General features: G+C 38.6%; 1 protein-coding gene across 1 annotated transcript in view; it reads left to right on the plus strand.

Annotated features, from left to right (window-relative positions):
* Positions 1-17,229, plus strand: part of LOC140923205 (exportin-T-like) — a 148,736-nt gene that overhangs the window by 61,800 nt on the left and 69,707 nt on the right. The window lies entirely within an intron of this gene.

The raw sequence follows: 17,229 nt of genomic DNA on the forward strand, positions 1-17,229 counted from the left end.
AAACTAGCTGACTTGTGCATTTATGAAAAGAAAGCTGGAAGAAACTCCAGCTTGCAGTTTGCCGGTATTCGAAGCCAGACCTCTGCGATACGGGTGCAGCGCTCTAACCAATTAAGCTAGCATACCAACTGGGTCATTATATTAGAGAGGTTAAGCTTCACGTACACGGCAAACAGCAAACGCCCGATTCAAGTTGAGAGTTTCTCAAAATAGAAAATGAGCAGATAAAAACAGCTCAAAACAATTCTAATGGATAAAAATTTGCGTGAAACTACTAATTTAGGTGAAGAAATAATGAACAGTAAACAACAAGTATTAAAAGAGGAACTTGGTCACCTGGTACAAATTCGCGTTTGCCGTTTGATGTAAACGTGATGCTTAGCCTCTTTAATGGTTCGTGATATATCCAGGAAAGGGTAGTAGTGTATTTGCTGATTTCGTTCCTTAAGCGTGTCCCTCTTTGGGACGCAACAGGACGGCAGAGAGAAGAGGACGGCAAAAGGTTTGTGTGTGACAAGCGCGACTGGGCTGCTACTTGCGAGTTTTGTCGTGATCTTCACCTAACATAACTGTGTTGCGGTCTTTTACAAAAAAGATCTGTTTTCAGGTGAAGTTTGGCGGATAATGTTTTCAAACATTATCATTATATTACGCTTGTCACACAAGGTTTGCTGATGCTCATACATGCTTCTGTTGGTCGTGTCGCTAGTGAGGCCTTTATTTAAGGAATATGTGTTCCCAATATTGACACAAGCAATCAAGGGATATCACAGGAAATTAAGCTTAAACAAGTGATAATGTTGTTGACAAAGTGATTGCTGCTATTTTCTTTTTGTGGTAACCGACTTTACGTCAACCCCCTCACCCTCAACCTTCCCAGCAAAAAATGTTTAAAAAAGTTCGATACCGTGATAACGGTAAGAGCTATTTTTGGTGGCCTTCGCAAAATAGATTTACCAGAGGATTTTGAATTTATTTGTCAACTGTCTTTTTTCCAATAGGTTCTTCTTACAGATACAATATGCACTAACAAGTGCAACATGAACAATGCTCTCTTCAAAGAAGTCACACAGCACGAAAAAAGAAGTTTAAGTGAGCGTAATGGTGGCGTAAAGTCCTCATTTACGTAACTTTACGACTTATTTACGCCACGTTAAGTCGAAGTTTACGCTACCTTTACGCACATGCGTAAAGGTGTTGTAAAGAAACACTGTAAGCTCTGCGTAAAGTTGGTGTAAATACGCTTTAAAGTAGACACTTAAACCAGCGTAATTGACGCGTAAAGTTGGTGTAAAGATCTTATATTAGACATCTTTACAAGAATACTTTTACGCGTTACGCGGACATGCAAAGGAGTAGTACATTGTAGTTTAAGAAGTATTTTTCTCTATCATAACCAGTTTTCAAATTGCCTGTCTTATTTTCACATTTCAAATCCCTTGAAAATCACCAGGTATGCTAACTAAATAAGAATCGCGTTCTTTAAGTGTTGCCCCGAAAAGAGTAATTTTACAAGGTTTTAGAAAACAAAAAACTGATTTTCTAAACTGAATTTTCTAAATATAACATGATTTATTTATGTGTTAGCATCTCTGTCATTACACATGGGGGGAGTTAACAATTGTCTGAGGATCCACAACAGTGCTGCAAAACTTTTGAATGGCACTGTACTTGAAAAAAGGAAGAATATTACAACACCTAAGTAAAGTTTAAATACAAAGATACAAAAACTTTTCAAATGGGTCAAATTCAGTATTAGTATATATATGTAAGGTACAAAAAAACTGATGAAGTAAAATTTTTGATAAAAAACAGCAACTCTAACACACCAATGTAAAGGTGGGTCAAAATGGTCTCTTCCAATATGAAAATATTTAGTATAAATTAGCATAATTCAAATTAGAAGCTTAAAACAATTTTTGATAGAAAAAAAAAAGAAAAAGAATAAAAGTCTAATACATGTATAGCATTGATGGTTTCTTGACTTAGCCCTTTTACTCCCGGAAGTGTTTACAGTCAAATTTAACAAAAAATCCAAATTAATAAATCATTTTTATACACTGATGACGTAAAAGCTAGATCCACAAGGCTGTCACTGATTTCAAGTTGCTGGGTATATGAAATTAGTGGGCAGGAAATTGAAAAGGCGGAAAGTTGTTTAAGTTCTACTGAATTTTCCTTTCGTTTCCTTTTAAAATAGTCAAGTACTGTGTACCAAATTAGCCAATTTAAACCCTGGTTTATGGCCCTTAGTGACAACCCTAGAACCACCTTACAAGACTTAGGCTTGTGTTTAAAGTGTATTAATCCTGTCTGCTTTGAGAGGATTTCCTGTCACCAACATCTCATACCAGGCTGATCTGCTGAATAAATAGAAAGCAAGTGTTGTTTGAGTAAACTACACAGATTACTTATAGGCTAGTGATAATACACTTAATAGGGCACTAAAGGCACAAGTAAGTTGCCAGAGGACACCGGCTGCTGTTACTTAATAATGATTTTTTTCCTGCACGTATGGCCAAATTACTACAATCAACACAATTTTACTTGAAAAAGGGTTCCCCACGGTGGCTCTTTTCCCAAATAAGACTAAAAATTAGAAAAATTATAAAGCATTTTTCAGAAGGGGTCTGATAACAGTGCAAAACCTGAACAGCAAATGATTTCAATGCCCACTAATTCACAAAACTGAATGATCGATTCATCTGACTGTTAAAGGTTCAAAATGTTTGACTAGTATAAATTAAAGGCTTTCATTAAAAGCAATAATATTGACATTATGTTAGAACTCTACTTGCAGTTGAGTGAAAATCAGAGTAAAATGTACATAATGGCTTTGCAGTCCTTCTATTCTGTTTATCAGTTCCTCTAGTTTGTGAAACTTTTTATAAGAATGTGTTTTAGTTAAAGCCTTCTTTTATTCATGTTAATCCTTCACGTTTTCTCCTGACCTTAGGCCATTTAAGCCCCCGGCTTTGCTTGTTCTCATGTATTTTTCTCGAGCGCGTGATATGTAATAAAAGTTAAAGCTAAGTTAAGTTGTCACATTACATTTAAGCTTGCTTTATACAGATGTTTTTTTCTTTATTTCATATCTTGTTGTAATTCCTAGTACCAGTAACCAAACTCCTATTTTCCAGTATAAAACAAGGCAATTTTACTCCCTCAGGCCCCCAAAGTCTTAACTTTATAATTGCACATTACCATCTACATATTGCATGGTCTCGTTGCTTGCTTAGTATTGAAAGGTTATACCAAATAAACACGCAAAAATTATTATCGTTTTACGCTTTTAAAACGTGACAGGGTCAATTTTGGTGTTTAAAATACTATTAAATAACTGTAAATTGCTGTTTCTTAGAACTCGCAAAGCGAATTAATTTTTAGTTCTATTTCTGTCGGATATTGCAATTAAAGCCCTTCTAACTATCCATGGCAAGTGAATATGTTCGTGTTTGATGGGGCGATCTACAAATAGCATATTCCTTTATTGTAAGGAAAGACCTATCACACGCAGAGAGAGAATTGCAACAAGTTGAAGCTTTTCCCATGGGGACTGTGGGAGGGCATTGTTTCTGCAGATCCCGCACAGGCTAATAATATCATCGAATACTGCATTTAGAAAATCATTAGGCGTAGATATAGGGCCAATAACTCCACGAAATAATTTTGTGCTCGTTCCAAATCGACTTCCAAATCTGTTCGTCAGACGACCTGAAATGCCCGTCCTCTCCGTCAAAAATCGGCCCTATTGAAGAGGGAGTGGGACACGTAACGCCTTCTGGGTGAGCCGTCCGCCTTTTTGTTTTGTTTTGTTTTTTTTCGATGGAGAAAGCCCAATCCATAATTGGGGGCTACAGGAAGCCCAATAATAAAAGAATACGTCGGGCATACGGAATAACTAATTGTTCACTTCTCTTCAAATAGAAATCGTGCGAAGTAGATGCGGGGAATGTGAGCGCGACGCACGAGGGAAGCGTGGACGTTTTCATTTTGCTCTTTTTCAAGTTATTTGCAAGGTTTCAGGATAATTTGATTTCCTTTTTCCGTGGGATGCCTGTGGCACACCACGGTAAAAATCCGCTTTGGTTTGTTTTTCATTGTACGAACAAATTGCAAAGCCAGCTAAGAGGATTGCCTAAAATCTTTATCGATTATTTCTTCTTCCAAGCCCACCAATGGGATTGTACAAAATCTGTATCGATTTTTAGTTGATTTGCTTTATCTGAAGAACGTTGAAATCAGAACGTTCTTTGCCAAATTTGTCGCCCTTGAGTTTTCCCACGCGTGGTTTAGGATGGCTTGTTAACCAGCGAAATCCTTCGGGATACTGGCAAGTCACAGAAGGCGACCCAAGCCAAATTATTTCTCCCCTTCATGATTCTTTTTTGTTTAGGTCTAGCTTTTTCTTAAGGTTTTAGTAGCGTCTGGTTGGGGGGACGTGATTTCGGATAGATTTTTCTAGTCGGAGTTCGCCAGTTTTTGCCGAGCAGAGCTAGAATTCAGTTTTTTTCTTTTCTTATCGAAAACATCTTGACGATGGGGAGTTAAATCACGTAAATTTCAACTCGTACCCTTGACGATTGGCGGTGAAATCGCGAAAATACCGTAAAATTCCGAAAATAAGCCCCGGGGCTTATATTTTTCAACGGCCCTTTTTGAGGGGCTTATTTTTGAAGGGGCTTATGTACGGAGGGGCTTATCTACGGAGGAAAATTTGCGTTTCAAAATCGATTGGGCTTGCCCATAGTTGGAAGGAAATTTACCGTTTTTGCTTTGTTTTACTTGTATTTGAGGGCAATTTTCCAAGTACAAGCCCCCGAGGGGCTTATATTTGGAGGGGCGATTTAACGGAGGGTTTTTTGCGTTACGAGTTTGGGGGGCTTATATTTGGAGGGGCTTATACATGGAGGGGCTTATTTTCGGAATTTTACGGTATTGTCCTCTCGAGATTGCCTCGTCGATCGATGACTCCCTTTCGACATGGATTGGACTTCTGGATAGGACACAGAACAGGACCTTAGTGAACTTATTGTACCTTGGAATCAGGGATAACCATTGGAACTATGTTAACTTTGAGACCTTGGAAACATATTGCAATTAATTTTTAACCCTATCGAGAGCATCTTGGAACATTAAACTTGATCCTGGATTAAAACATTGGAACTTTATCGAACTTTGTAACCCTGGGTTCGACCCTATATAGAGCAAGCGGATGTTTTGTTTTGTTTTGTTCCATTAACCTAAAACTACAATGTTTATTTCTCTTTGAAAAAGTTACCCGTGGCAACTTACTACCAAGATATGACGTATCTTTATACATATAGTTCCTGTTCAGGTTAATCAGAGAGCATTATGCGCATGTTCTCCATTACTTGTTTCAGTGAACATTCCAATTTAAGTTACACGGATAAACCTTGTTTTGATGGAAAATAACTTATTTTTCTTATCCAAATCGTGCTACGAAAATAACTACATGGCGATAGATCAAAACAAGATCAACTCCATCCTTGCGACTACTGACAACTATAAATTTAGCTTGCGTAGGAGGCGTCGAAAGGGGTAGGGGATAGGGAGGAAGCAAAAAAGGGATGGGGATTGGGGAGAAATAGGCCACGCAGGCTACTATAAATTCAGTCATAAGCACATTAAACTAACCCATACAGGTAACCTACTAATCGATGCTCATAGCATGACACATCTTTCCGGTTTCCCTAATTTTCCAAATTCAGATAGAACGCCATGATGCTTCCATAGACCAACGCATCCCACGGAAACGACTTTAGGCGTCTTGTTTTTAGTAAAATCACTACCTTTGAGGCCAGATGTAAGCGCCAGACTCCCCTTTGGAACTCTTTTTGGAAGCAGTGCACCCACCTATGGAATTTGAAGCTTCTGGAATACAACGCTGCAAAATCTTAGAGAATCTTCACCTTGGACCTTGGTGCAGCGAATTCCATAGGAAACATGGCCAAAACGTTCAGCAGCTTGCCTCTGGAAACGAACGGAATGGCCGGTTTTAATCTTTTGGTTCTTTTCTGCGACAACTTTGCTATAGAAAATTGTTACAGTCGAACCTCGCCGTGTGCGACCATCTCACATAAGCGACAGCCTATTCATGCACAACTCGTAAACTACCATCTTTTAAGAAGATAATTGAATATGTTTCGTAGTTTTTGTAAGCAATCGCTTGATAAACGGTCCGATCCCTTGCCCATAGATCCCACCTCCCTACACAGCTGAATCCGGTGCAATTTGGATAATACCATTCTGTATATAAATGTGCCATTCTTTCTCCTTGAAGAAAGGGAACCCTTAGAGTTCGACTGTAATCCAGTTAACTCTGTGCGAGACACACCTTTGGGACCAGCACTAAGTGTCTCTTAGAGATGTAACTACTTATATAGAGAATCATATAAAGCGACTGAAGAATGTCAAGAATGGCAGGGAGGCAGCCGTTTAGAGAGTGATCAAGAAATAAACTGCAAAAACCATACACGAAGATCCAGCTGGTTGTCAACATAGGAACTCAAGAAGGATCTAATCTGCTTGAAGAAGAGTACATTCGAAGCAAAAAAAAAAACCGAGAAGTCCAAAGATTATTGCAAAGCTAAAACAAAGAGTGATTTTAAACTTTTTCGAAACTTTTTAAAAACACGTTGTTTCAGCTTTGTAGTAGTCTTTGGACTTCTCGTTTTTTTTTTGTTTAGAGAGTGTTTACACCCGAGAGGGGAGGAGGTGGGGCCTTAAGTCTTGGACAGAAGAAACATGGAACATTTTCGTGGCTGAAAATAGTCCATTTGCAATTTGGGCGATGACAACATTTGATCCTAACCAGTAGAATCCTTTAGTATTTTGGGGTTACATTCATCTGAGAAACTGCGGTCAGTGGAGGCTGCGATGATGCTATCGCCTAAATGGGCTATTTTTAACTTTCAGCATTAGGAAGGCTCGAAAAGTAGGTTGAGTTTGATCTTGCGGGTGAACGTAGTCCTGAATAGGACTGTTGTTGTTGACAGTGACTGACGTTTCGACCGTGACCTGTGCGGTAGTCATCTTCAGAGGCAAAGTGAGTTGTATCACGTCAGTTGATGGTGTTATACTCTGGTTATTGATCTGAATGGTCAATTACGACGTGATGTTATTGGTCCGTACGTACGTTCGTAAGTCCACCCCTTAATGTAAGCTGGGGTGGTATTTTGCATTTCAAACACGCCGCGCTTCGGCGGTAAATCGCATGGCCACGTGGACTTTTAGAGAAAAAAAAAATCAGAGCCGAGTTTTCCTTGACCAAGGTTGTGTAATAATCATGTTAAAATGTTATGAAAAGAAACTCGCTTAAGTTTAAAATAAGTGCAAATCATCTCATTTCTTGAACAAGGATAAACCTTACGACTTTCAATCTTTGAAAATTTTGTTTCAATGAAAAATGAAAATTCTTGAATACGTGGTAGAATTACAGATATTCTTGGAAGGTCATCCGGTGAGAAGCTTGTTTACAGAGAAACTTTCTCAAATATTCAGCTCGAACTAAACAGCCATTTGACTTTTGGGTCTTCTGAAATGGCTGGAAAATTGTTTGTAACAATCTTATCGTCGTAATAGCTGCATTACACGTCCTTTTTGCCTCTATGGCTTGTGAATATCAAAAAAGTTGATGCTCCCGTAAAAATTTTTTCTTTACTACATTTTTTTTCTCAACTAAACCGCGCTCATGGTTTGCACCTCTTTGTCGCTGCTTTCCCCTCGAGTTTCACAAAGTTTTACTGAGCAAACAAGAAACCTGGGGAACTGTTTAAAGGTAGAATTCACAAAAGACTATTAAAAGATCAATGACTACACTGAACTTAGAGATGTTTTGTTTTTCAAAAGGAGTCAGAAAAATCTCCCAAACAATTTTTTTTCTCTCGTACCCCGCTATTACGGACTCTCGCTATTACGGACCCTAAATCTGCCCCCCTGGGGTTATGTAATATATTCTCCTAAAAAGAACAAAGGAAACCGAGCAAAGTGAAAAATAAATGATTTTAATGAATTCAAACTCTTCCGATCGTTGGATGGTTTTGCGTTGCATCTAGTGAGCTTTAGCAACGACCACGGCGACGGCAACGACAACGGCAAAAAAGCAATAGGATAAGACAAGCAAAACAACAACTTTGCACGAGCATCACACTTTTTTGTACAAAAATTTCTCTGCCGTCAATACACGACTACGACGTGAAAGTGCCTCATTTTACGTTTTGTGGAGGACTTGAAGACAAGACAACGACTTTTTTCTTCTTTTCCTGAACTTCGATACAGTCATTTAGAATTCAACCACAGAAAAATTGACTCATATTTTACGAATTGCACGAGATGTAATAAGCACTATAAAGTTTGAAGCAGCCCGAATTCACTTTTCAGTGACGTTTTCGCTGCCGTCGCCGTCTTGGCGTGCTTAAATCTCCCTAATATTACTAAAAAGAAAACACCAGACGAAAGTAATGGGCAACATTTTGGTGGTAGTACTTCCCTACCAGCATGGGTACCCATGCACCTTGGACTACTTGGACAAAAGTCCAGATCAAAAGGCCCATATCCCCTCGTCTCTAGGAACTACGGGGAACCAGTAGGGGGCCCCATCTGGGATGGGTGGAGTACAGTTCTGGTGGGACCCGGGGTCCGGAGTGGATTTTTTCTCGGACCTGTCTCCAAGGGCTAAGCCTTACTTTGGGGTAAAGTGCGGACAAGGTTTGCCACAGGTAACCCAGGCTCTGTGATAGTACCGCAGTATACCGTTCCAGTAAGACTACAGTGTGTGTATGGGGTGAAAATACGATCCTAAAATTTCTGGGAAATACTAAATAAAGATCATTGATACTTACTCTGCAGTTAGTTGTTGTTGTCCTTAATGCTCCAACGAAGTTTCGTGATAATTTGTTCAAATTCACTCTATATACAATAATAATATACAATGAAGGAGACACGAGATGCCATCTTCGCTGCCATGCTCTCGTTCAACACAACTTTTTCCTCGAAATTCGAACTCCAACAGAAAATAAACATGCCAGGATCGTAGTAATAGGTTAGCAGCAGATATAGGAACCAATGAAGCTTTCCCAGATAGAAAAACGAATCCCGCAGACTTTGACATACTCGAAGGATGTAATCCAAAAGGCCGAGAATATGCTCGACGAAGTAGCCAGGCCAGTTCAACGCGCGGCCAAGAAAATGAGCCCTGGGCACCGTGCAAAAAAAATCCATCCCGGGTGTCCTGTGTTGACCTTTCTAGGGACCGACACATAGCTTTACCATTTTGTTACAGGCTTATTCACGTGCGTTCATTTTTACTATAAAGTTTTTTGATTTCTCTTGTTGACACCTTTTTTCTGCAAGTTGGTCGTAAGTTTGCCGATGTAACCCATTTTCCTGTCACATACGGTTTATTTACTTGCATATAAATACAAGTTCTTAGTTTAGTTTCTCCAGGTTTGTTAGCTCGGTTATTGATTTGCTGTCAGAGTACAGGTCACCACGATACAGATAAACAAACAGCATTAAAAGTGTCTCCTAGCCCTAATCTTTTAACAAAATGCTCTATTAGTTTGAGGGGAATCTGTGTGATTTGGTAATTTATCGATGAGCATTACTCTTGACCTGTGGAATGTGAACTGTACTGTAGACCCGGCACTTTGCTGTTTACCTGTGGAGCTTAGTTCCCCAGAAATTCTCGACCTCTAGTAATTTTTTAATGTTTACTGGTCAACTCAGTCACCCTCCCTTCCCTACTTAGACCGATTTGCAATCGATGTACTGTAAAAAATGAGGACAAAAGTTGGTTTTCTTGGACAATGTAAGAGCGTAAGAGACCTAGTAGACCTTATTCACGACGTCCGCCATCTTTGCACGTGCGTAAGGATAAAAGCAATGCAATGTCACATGGTTTCTCAGGGGGCAAACAAGTAATAAAAGATTCCAATGCAAGAAATCGCGGTTGAGTTTATTTATTCTGGACAAAAGATAATGAAGAACTTTTTATCTTAATGACGATAATGGCAAATATGAGTAGAGGAAGTGATCATTGTTTCTTTTCTGGATGCAGTAGCGACCACAGATGTCCTTACAGCGAGCAATTGGCCATTTTGGAGTTGTGTAGGGAACTAGGGTGAGTTTCAAATTTAAACTAATCGATGAACTGACACCGCCATATAAAAGGTCATGTTGAGATTGGCTATTTAACCAAGTTTGGTGCTCTAAAGTTGAACAGGGATCAAGTCATGACTCTTGAAACATGGTTAAAGATCCATACAAACGTCTGTTATTTTGTCACAGCGTCCCCCAAAACCATATAAACTCTTTAAAATATTATTCATTTTTTTCTGTTGAACTGTAAAATTCGTCATTCGTCTGCTACAAGTAGTTCCTTTCAAGTAGTAGATGCATGACGAATTTTACAGTAATCACTGTTTCCCCATTTTCAGGAATATCATATAACGAGTCTTAACGAGAATGTCATTTATTATCGAGCGATCATCGGGAGAGGGCTTCACGTCCTTCAACGGAAATAACCGTTCTAACTTTTGTGGAGAAAAAAACTACAATGAATTCTGGGGTGTCTATTTTTCGAGAATAGGCAAGAAAAATTAAAATGAAATGTCAACTTTAATTAAGTGTCGATTTGTTGAGCTAATTGGGGACAATAATATTAAGTTAAATTTTTTCGTAGTTCAAAGATAAATTTTCGACTAGTCGTATGCAGAGCTTGTGCACTCTCAACCTTCAGTTCAATAGTCACTTCGAGAACATCAGGAATCAGTAGTAAATTTTTATTTCCACTGTTATATCATATGTGACAGAGGCACTTTAGACGTGGCTATTAGCAGTTTAATTTAGTTTTTTACGCTTTTATTATTTACATAGTTGTAGTTTTTATCCTATTGGTAAATTGTTTAACGTTACTGTCCAGAAAGGCCTCCATTCTAATACTGGAGTCAGATTCCCCTATGTATTCAGTTACTAGGTTCAATCAGTTTTTAAAATATGTTGTAGTTTTACATTTACTCGTCTTTTTGATATGCATAGGATTGCTTTTTCATAGCCGAGGGCTTATTCGCGTTCCCGACGGTGTTAATGTTTTTACCATCAAGTTTTCTGATTTCTCTTGTCGACACCTTTTATCTGAAAGTTTGTCGTAACTTTGACCCTAACTTTGTCCCCTTTTTTCTGTCACACAGTTTATTTATTTGCTTACGTATAAATACATTTAACACTTAATTCAGTGTCTCCAGTTTAGTTAGCTCAGCTTGTTAGCTTTGCTATTTACCTGTAGAGCTTTGCTACCCAGAAGGTCTTGACCTTTGGTAATGTTTTACTGTATGGCCAACTCAGTCACCCCTCCCTTCACAACTTCTCGGATCTTCGTGAAATTATGGATATATGAAAATCATATATGTGAACTGCGGAGTGAAGAATTATTTGAAGGAAGATCATCGCACTTGTATACGCAACTTATGCAGTTGCAAAAAGCAGGCCTGAAAAGAAATATATATATATATATTTAAATAATTCTTCACTCCGTAATTCACATATATATGATTTTCATGTATTTATAATTTCATCATTATCCTTTCACGGTTTTATCACGAACCAATTCAACGACCTGCTCCCAGTTGGCTTGTTAGCTTAATTGGTAGAGCGCTGCACCGGTATCGCAGAGGTCAAGGATTCGAATCCCGTACAAGCCTGAATTTTTTTCAGGCTTTCTTTTCGCCTTTTCTTTTTTGCCCATATTTGGGTGTAATACCCCATATTTGGGCAGTGACGTCAAAGTCTTGCATTTACTCCTTGTGGTTCGAGGCCGAGTGATCCAGTGTGTGACTGTTGGTTGTGGACTGCATGTGGATTGCGTTTGTTGAGTTGTTGCTGAGGACCTAATAGGTGAGCAAGTTTACCATTTCTTCTTTTAAGGGCTATTAGGGCCCTGTTTTTCAGCCAATCAAAAAGAAATACGGTTCAACGCCCAAATTTTTGTCTGAACCAGCGTGTTTCTTGCAGCTTGATTTACATTGAGCCAGCCCTCAACTCCCGTGAGGAATGCAACAAATTTGTGGACCTTTTGTTTAGAGTCTATCTTTTATGCCTTTTGAATGACTCTGCTCCTGTGACACCCGCTCATTAGCTCGTTGTACATACTGCGCCCCATTTGTACGTTTTCACACATTTTACTTACACCAATTTTGTCACACATTTAACTCCACGCCCAATTTGTTAACGCCTTGTTTGCTAGGTATCTGCGACCACCAAGAAGATACATTCTGTCTCACTAAGAAATCATGCGCTTTCCACGCGTGATGTAAATTCTGACAAAATTATAAATTAACGTAACCGGACCCTAAGTGTAAAAGTTTCCGATAAGTTTAATTTGCTCTGTAAGGTATACGAAAGTGCTGAAAATTCAGTAAACGATCGGTTATTAACGTGGTAAAATGAATATTCAATCGACCCCGATAACTCGAACCCCTTGCCAACTCCAACAGTTTTTTCGTTTCCCTGTACGTTCGTTTTGGTCCTTTATGTGAGCTTTTCCTGCTTTTGTTCAGAAAAGCGTTGTTAACTGTATTGGGTTTTTTGTGACACTCGTATAGTTTAATTCCCCCGTAGTTTTCTATTTTTATGGATTACGGCTTTTTGCGAGTTATCATATTTTAATTTCTGGAAGTATACGTCACTTTTGCTAGCTTCATTCGATGAAACTGAAACAAAGAAAGGGAAACTCCCTTAGGTTCATCTTTCTGTTTCCAAAAGGGTTGATTGAGGACTCCGTTAATAGGTTACTTTTGTGGAAGTCCAGTTTATTTTGTGAAGGAAAATTCTCTCAGTGACATTTAAGTACGAAGTGTTAAACTTGTGTTAAATGTGATTTCCTCGTAGACCTTTTTCGTCGTGTTAAATCAAGCGGACTATCAAGATCTCCAGTACATCACTGAGATTACTCTCGAATTTATTAGTGACATTGAGGTAGGGATTTATTGGAGGCTCTGAATGGGGGTACATCGATAACACTAAACACTTAATTTTTTTTGGCTCTGTAACATAAAACTGTTTAATTTTCGGCATTTTAACACTAAAAGTAAAAAATTCTCTTTAACTGTAAATTTTATCCAGAAGGAAACAAAAAAGGCTCCAAAAAGGGCAATGTTATTTTGTTCAGTATATCAAGAAGTTTTTGGCCACTTTCCTACGATTCCCGATCATTTCGGAAGATTTCCGAAGTTTTCCAAGGAGAAATTCGAAAATTTTCGGCTACTGTGTAGCACGAAATTTTTGCGGGTTCTAATTTTTGCGAGTTTTGCGATTTGTCAAGCGATCCGCAAAAATAAGTTCCCGCAAATAAAAAATACCGCAAACATTTTTTCCGCAAAAATTTTCGCCACAGTAAATATTCTCTGTAACTTAAATTCGCTACACAAACAAAACGGTATACAATGAAATAATGGTTACAATACAACCAGCGTTAGCTTCATCCTCCAGGACTACCGCTATGGGTATCCATAGCGTGTAACCTATAGGGGTGCGGGGGCGATTATTCAAGGGAGGCGATTATTTTAAACATTTCCGTCAAAGGCGGGTGATTATTCGAGGGGGGCAATTAATCGAGGGATGGCTATTATTCGAGGAAATAGGGTACCTAAAGCCTGAAAAACAGCCTGCCTGAAAAAGGTACCCCTTCGGGCGGAGCCTCCTCGTAAAGGCCATTATGGGGAGTACTCCACCGGGAGCTTTTCATTCTCTGAAAGAAAACCTTCACGTTCATTCTCTAAAAGACATTCAGTTATTAAACATGTACCGATTCAGCAGCAAATCCGATCTCTGGGGCGAACAAGAACATCCGAGACGGGAGGGGATGAGAATGTAATAATTCTTCAACAGAAAGAAAACATAGTATCGTGATTTTCCTGACTCTTAGGCTGACTGCAGCCAGCACTAAACCAGATTTTTGCCTCCTCTTAACGCTGAACGTTCAAAATACGGTGCATTTGGGCGATGGCGACATTTGATTACAACTAGTCGAATTCTTCAGTAATTTGGGGTTACATTTATTAGTTTGAGGAACTGCTTACAGTGGAGCAAGCGCGGGGTACTAGCTATCAAAATGATACTTAAAAGCAGCATAAAGCTTGAAAGTGTAACGCTAGAATCCGTCCCCGTCACACATCTCACACGGTGGTCGGTTGCTAGGGCTTTTGCTCCCACACCTCTCAAAACTGAGAGTTTAAGGCCATAGAGAGAAGTAGAATGCATGGAATGAAACAAAACTTGGCAAGGAAGTAAGTTGAGAAATTACCTATTTATTGGTGTTTATTTCATCCCATGTGACTTCTATTGTGACGTCATAAATGATGTCCAATTTGGCATCAGAAAGAAAATTCAGGAAAGAAATGCTAAAAATTTTACATTAGTTTTCTGTATAGAATTCTATGATTTCTGGTGAAAACCCCATCTCAATCGGATGAAAAGGCGCAAAGTTACATTTAATTAAAGAAATTCAAATTTCCCGCCAAATGACCATATATGGTCAAACTTTAGGGGTATTTTAACGCGAAAACAATGAAGGTAGTCGCAACGGAGAAAAGACAAATTTGCATAAAAACAAAATTGTAGTTTTTTGAGTTTAGGATGTGTGGTCTATGACGCGTATTTCGTCACGAATTACGTCATTTTGACGTCATAATGACGTAGTTTGTGACGAAATACGCGTCACAGCACCACATATGCCGAATTCAAAAAACTACAATTTTGATTTTATGCAGCTTTGTCTTTTTTCCGTTGTAAATACATTCATTGTTTTCGCGTTAAAATACCCCTAAAGTTTGACCATATATGGTCATGAGGCGGGAAATTGAATTTCTTTAATTACCTGTAACTTCACGCCATTTTATCCGATTGAGATGGGGTTTTCACTGTAAATATTGTTTTTCTGTAACAAAAATGTTTGTAGCATTTTGAACACTGCTTATCAAATTTTTAACGTTGTTACTAAAAATAGGTGTCACTTATGACGTCATACTTTCAAGAAAAGTCAAAAATACCTTTACAATTGTAAAAATTTAAAGAAAACTTTTCTCCGATTAAGATGTTCTAATGTTTTGCTTCATTTGAAATATAAACTACCCCGCTGTAAGCCAGAAATTGAATTTAAGACCAAACTGGAGCAAAAGCCCTAGCAACCGACCATCGTGTTAACTTATTCTACGGTTGTTTAAGATATCGATATTGATCAAACAAAACCATCAACGAGTTCCCACCTCGGGGGGAGAAAAATCCCGAGCTATTTACTTACAGGCGTCAAAAGGGGTAAGGGATGGGAGGGGGGGGGGGAAGGGGTGGGTAATTTGATACCAGGAGATTAGTCAGAGGATTGAAAAAAAATAGCCTAAATCTTTGTGTAATGCGCAAATCATAATACATTGATACAATTATAGTCTATATAGAAAATTCGGAGAAGTTTGACTTAAAACTATCCTTCGTAATATTACGACTGAAATTTGTCACCAGTCCGGTTGTCAAGCAAGTTCCAGGGGTAGGGCATATGACAGCACATCTGTGACAATTGAAATTCCATTTTACTTCAAATCACACACACAGTATGGGCCCCGTTAGAAGGTCACTCATCACCATGATGCATATCCGGCAGTGTTCGGAGAAAAACAGGACAAACTTCCTCAGTGGAAAATTCCATCAGTTTACAGCTTCTGTTGTAAGATCTTTTTGTGAGCTTTTTATTATTTTGTTCAGAGAAATATTAATAACTGTATATTAGATTGAATGAGATCCCTCATATGCTCTATTAGTTTTTAAATTTTTTATGGATTGCTGCATTTCAATTCGGAAGCTATTTCTGGAAGCACTAACGTCACTTTTGTTGACGTAATTTGATCAAAGTAATACTAACTGAAAGCTAAAGGAAGGGAAAAGTCCTATAGGTTTAACTTTTCTTGGTACTGTAGAGGGGTTGATTGTTGCTTATAGGTACGTTTGGTGGAAGTCCTGTTATTTTGTGAAGGAAAATGCAATTTATTTTTATACTTGAACATGATTTCCTCGTAGACTATTTGGTCGCGCGACAAATCAAGTGAACGATATATCAAGATGACTCGGGAATATTTATAACCAAGGTAGGCATTGTATTAGCTCAATTCAAGTTACAGGTTCCTTTACCTCAGAGATGTATTTGGTTCTTAATCCTATTAAGCGGCCATCCTCCAAATAATTGTTGAAAAGAATGGGAAATTAAACCTCTATTGAGCGGACACCTCTATTAAGCGATCGCTTCCACCTTTTTGCTGTTCCAACCGGAGTTTTTCCATTGTTGTCAACTCTATCAAGCGGCCATCAAGCGCTTAACAGACTAAGTTTGGCTTTATTTTAAGAATATGATGAAGGAAACTCAGAAGGTTACAACCGATAGAGGACCAGTAATGCTGCCCCCATTGGGTGATTGTTCTAAAATATAGTGATGTTTCTACTGAATTAAAAATTATGATAATTTATGACCTGGTCTATGACGAACCCCCGGCCACCTGCTGGTACCACGAGGGTGGCCGCTTAATGGAGATTCAACTGTACGTAGTCATAGTCATATTCATCAATTGTGTTAAATTATAAGGGCAGCAGGCTGCAAACAGAAATCTTTCTAATCCGGCTCATCCTCCAATGGGTATATTTAAAAAGAAGTTGAATGCATTCTTCGTAACGTGACACAAAGAAACTTAAGAACTCAAGATAGCAGAGGTATAACAATTAAAATAGGGGGTAAAAAAGAAAATGAAAGAAAAACTCCCCAGGTTTTCACGCGTACCGATAGAGTTAGACCGAGCTGAAACCAAGCAGGGCTAGGGGCCAGGGGAGCTCCCCTTCGGTCCCCTTTCCCCCTTTAAATGTCTGAAAATCCACAAGTTTAAAATAACTGTAGCTTTCTCTGTGTTTTGGTGGTTAAGAAAAAGATTTTCTTTTCATTTGCTTTACACTTGTATTCCGCTACCAGGAGATGTTAACCTTTAGAAATAAGTTCACTTTTCCGAAAATTGAGTGTTTCGAATGTTCCCGCTGGCCCGGTTTGTACTTTGTTGGCAACAGCTTTAGTATTTTCAGTGGAAGGAAGAATAAGATCAATGTACGATGAGTAGATATATGATTCATATACTCCGTGTTTCAACAATGGTAAATCGGTTATTTTTTTCTTTAGAAATT

This window comes from Porites lutea, chromosome 13 (assembly GCF_958299795.1).
Source record: "Porites lutea chromosome 13, jaPorLute2.1, whole genome shotgun sequence".
In the NCBI taxonomy this organism is placed as follows: Eukaryota; Metazoa; Cnidaria; class Anthozoa; order Scleractinia; family Poritidae; genus Porites; species Porites lutea.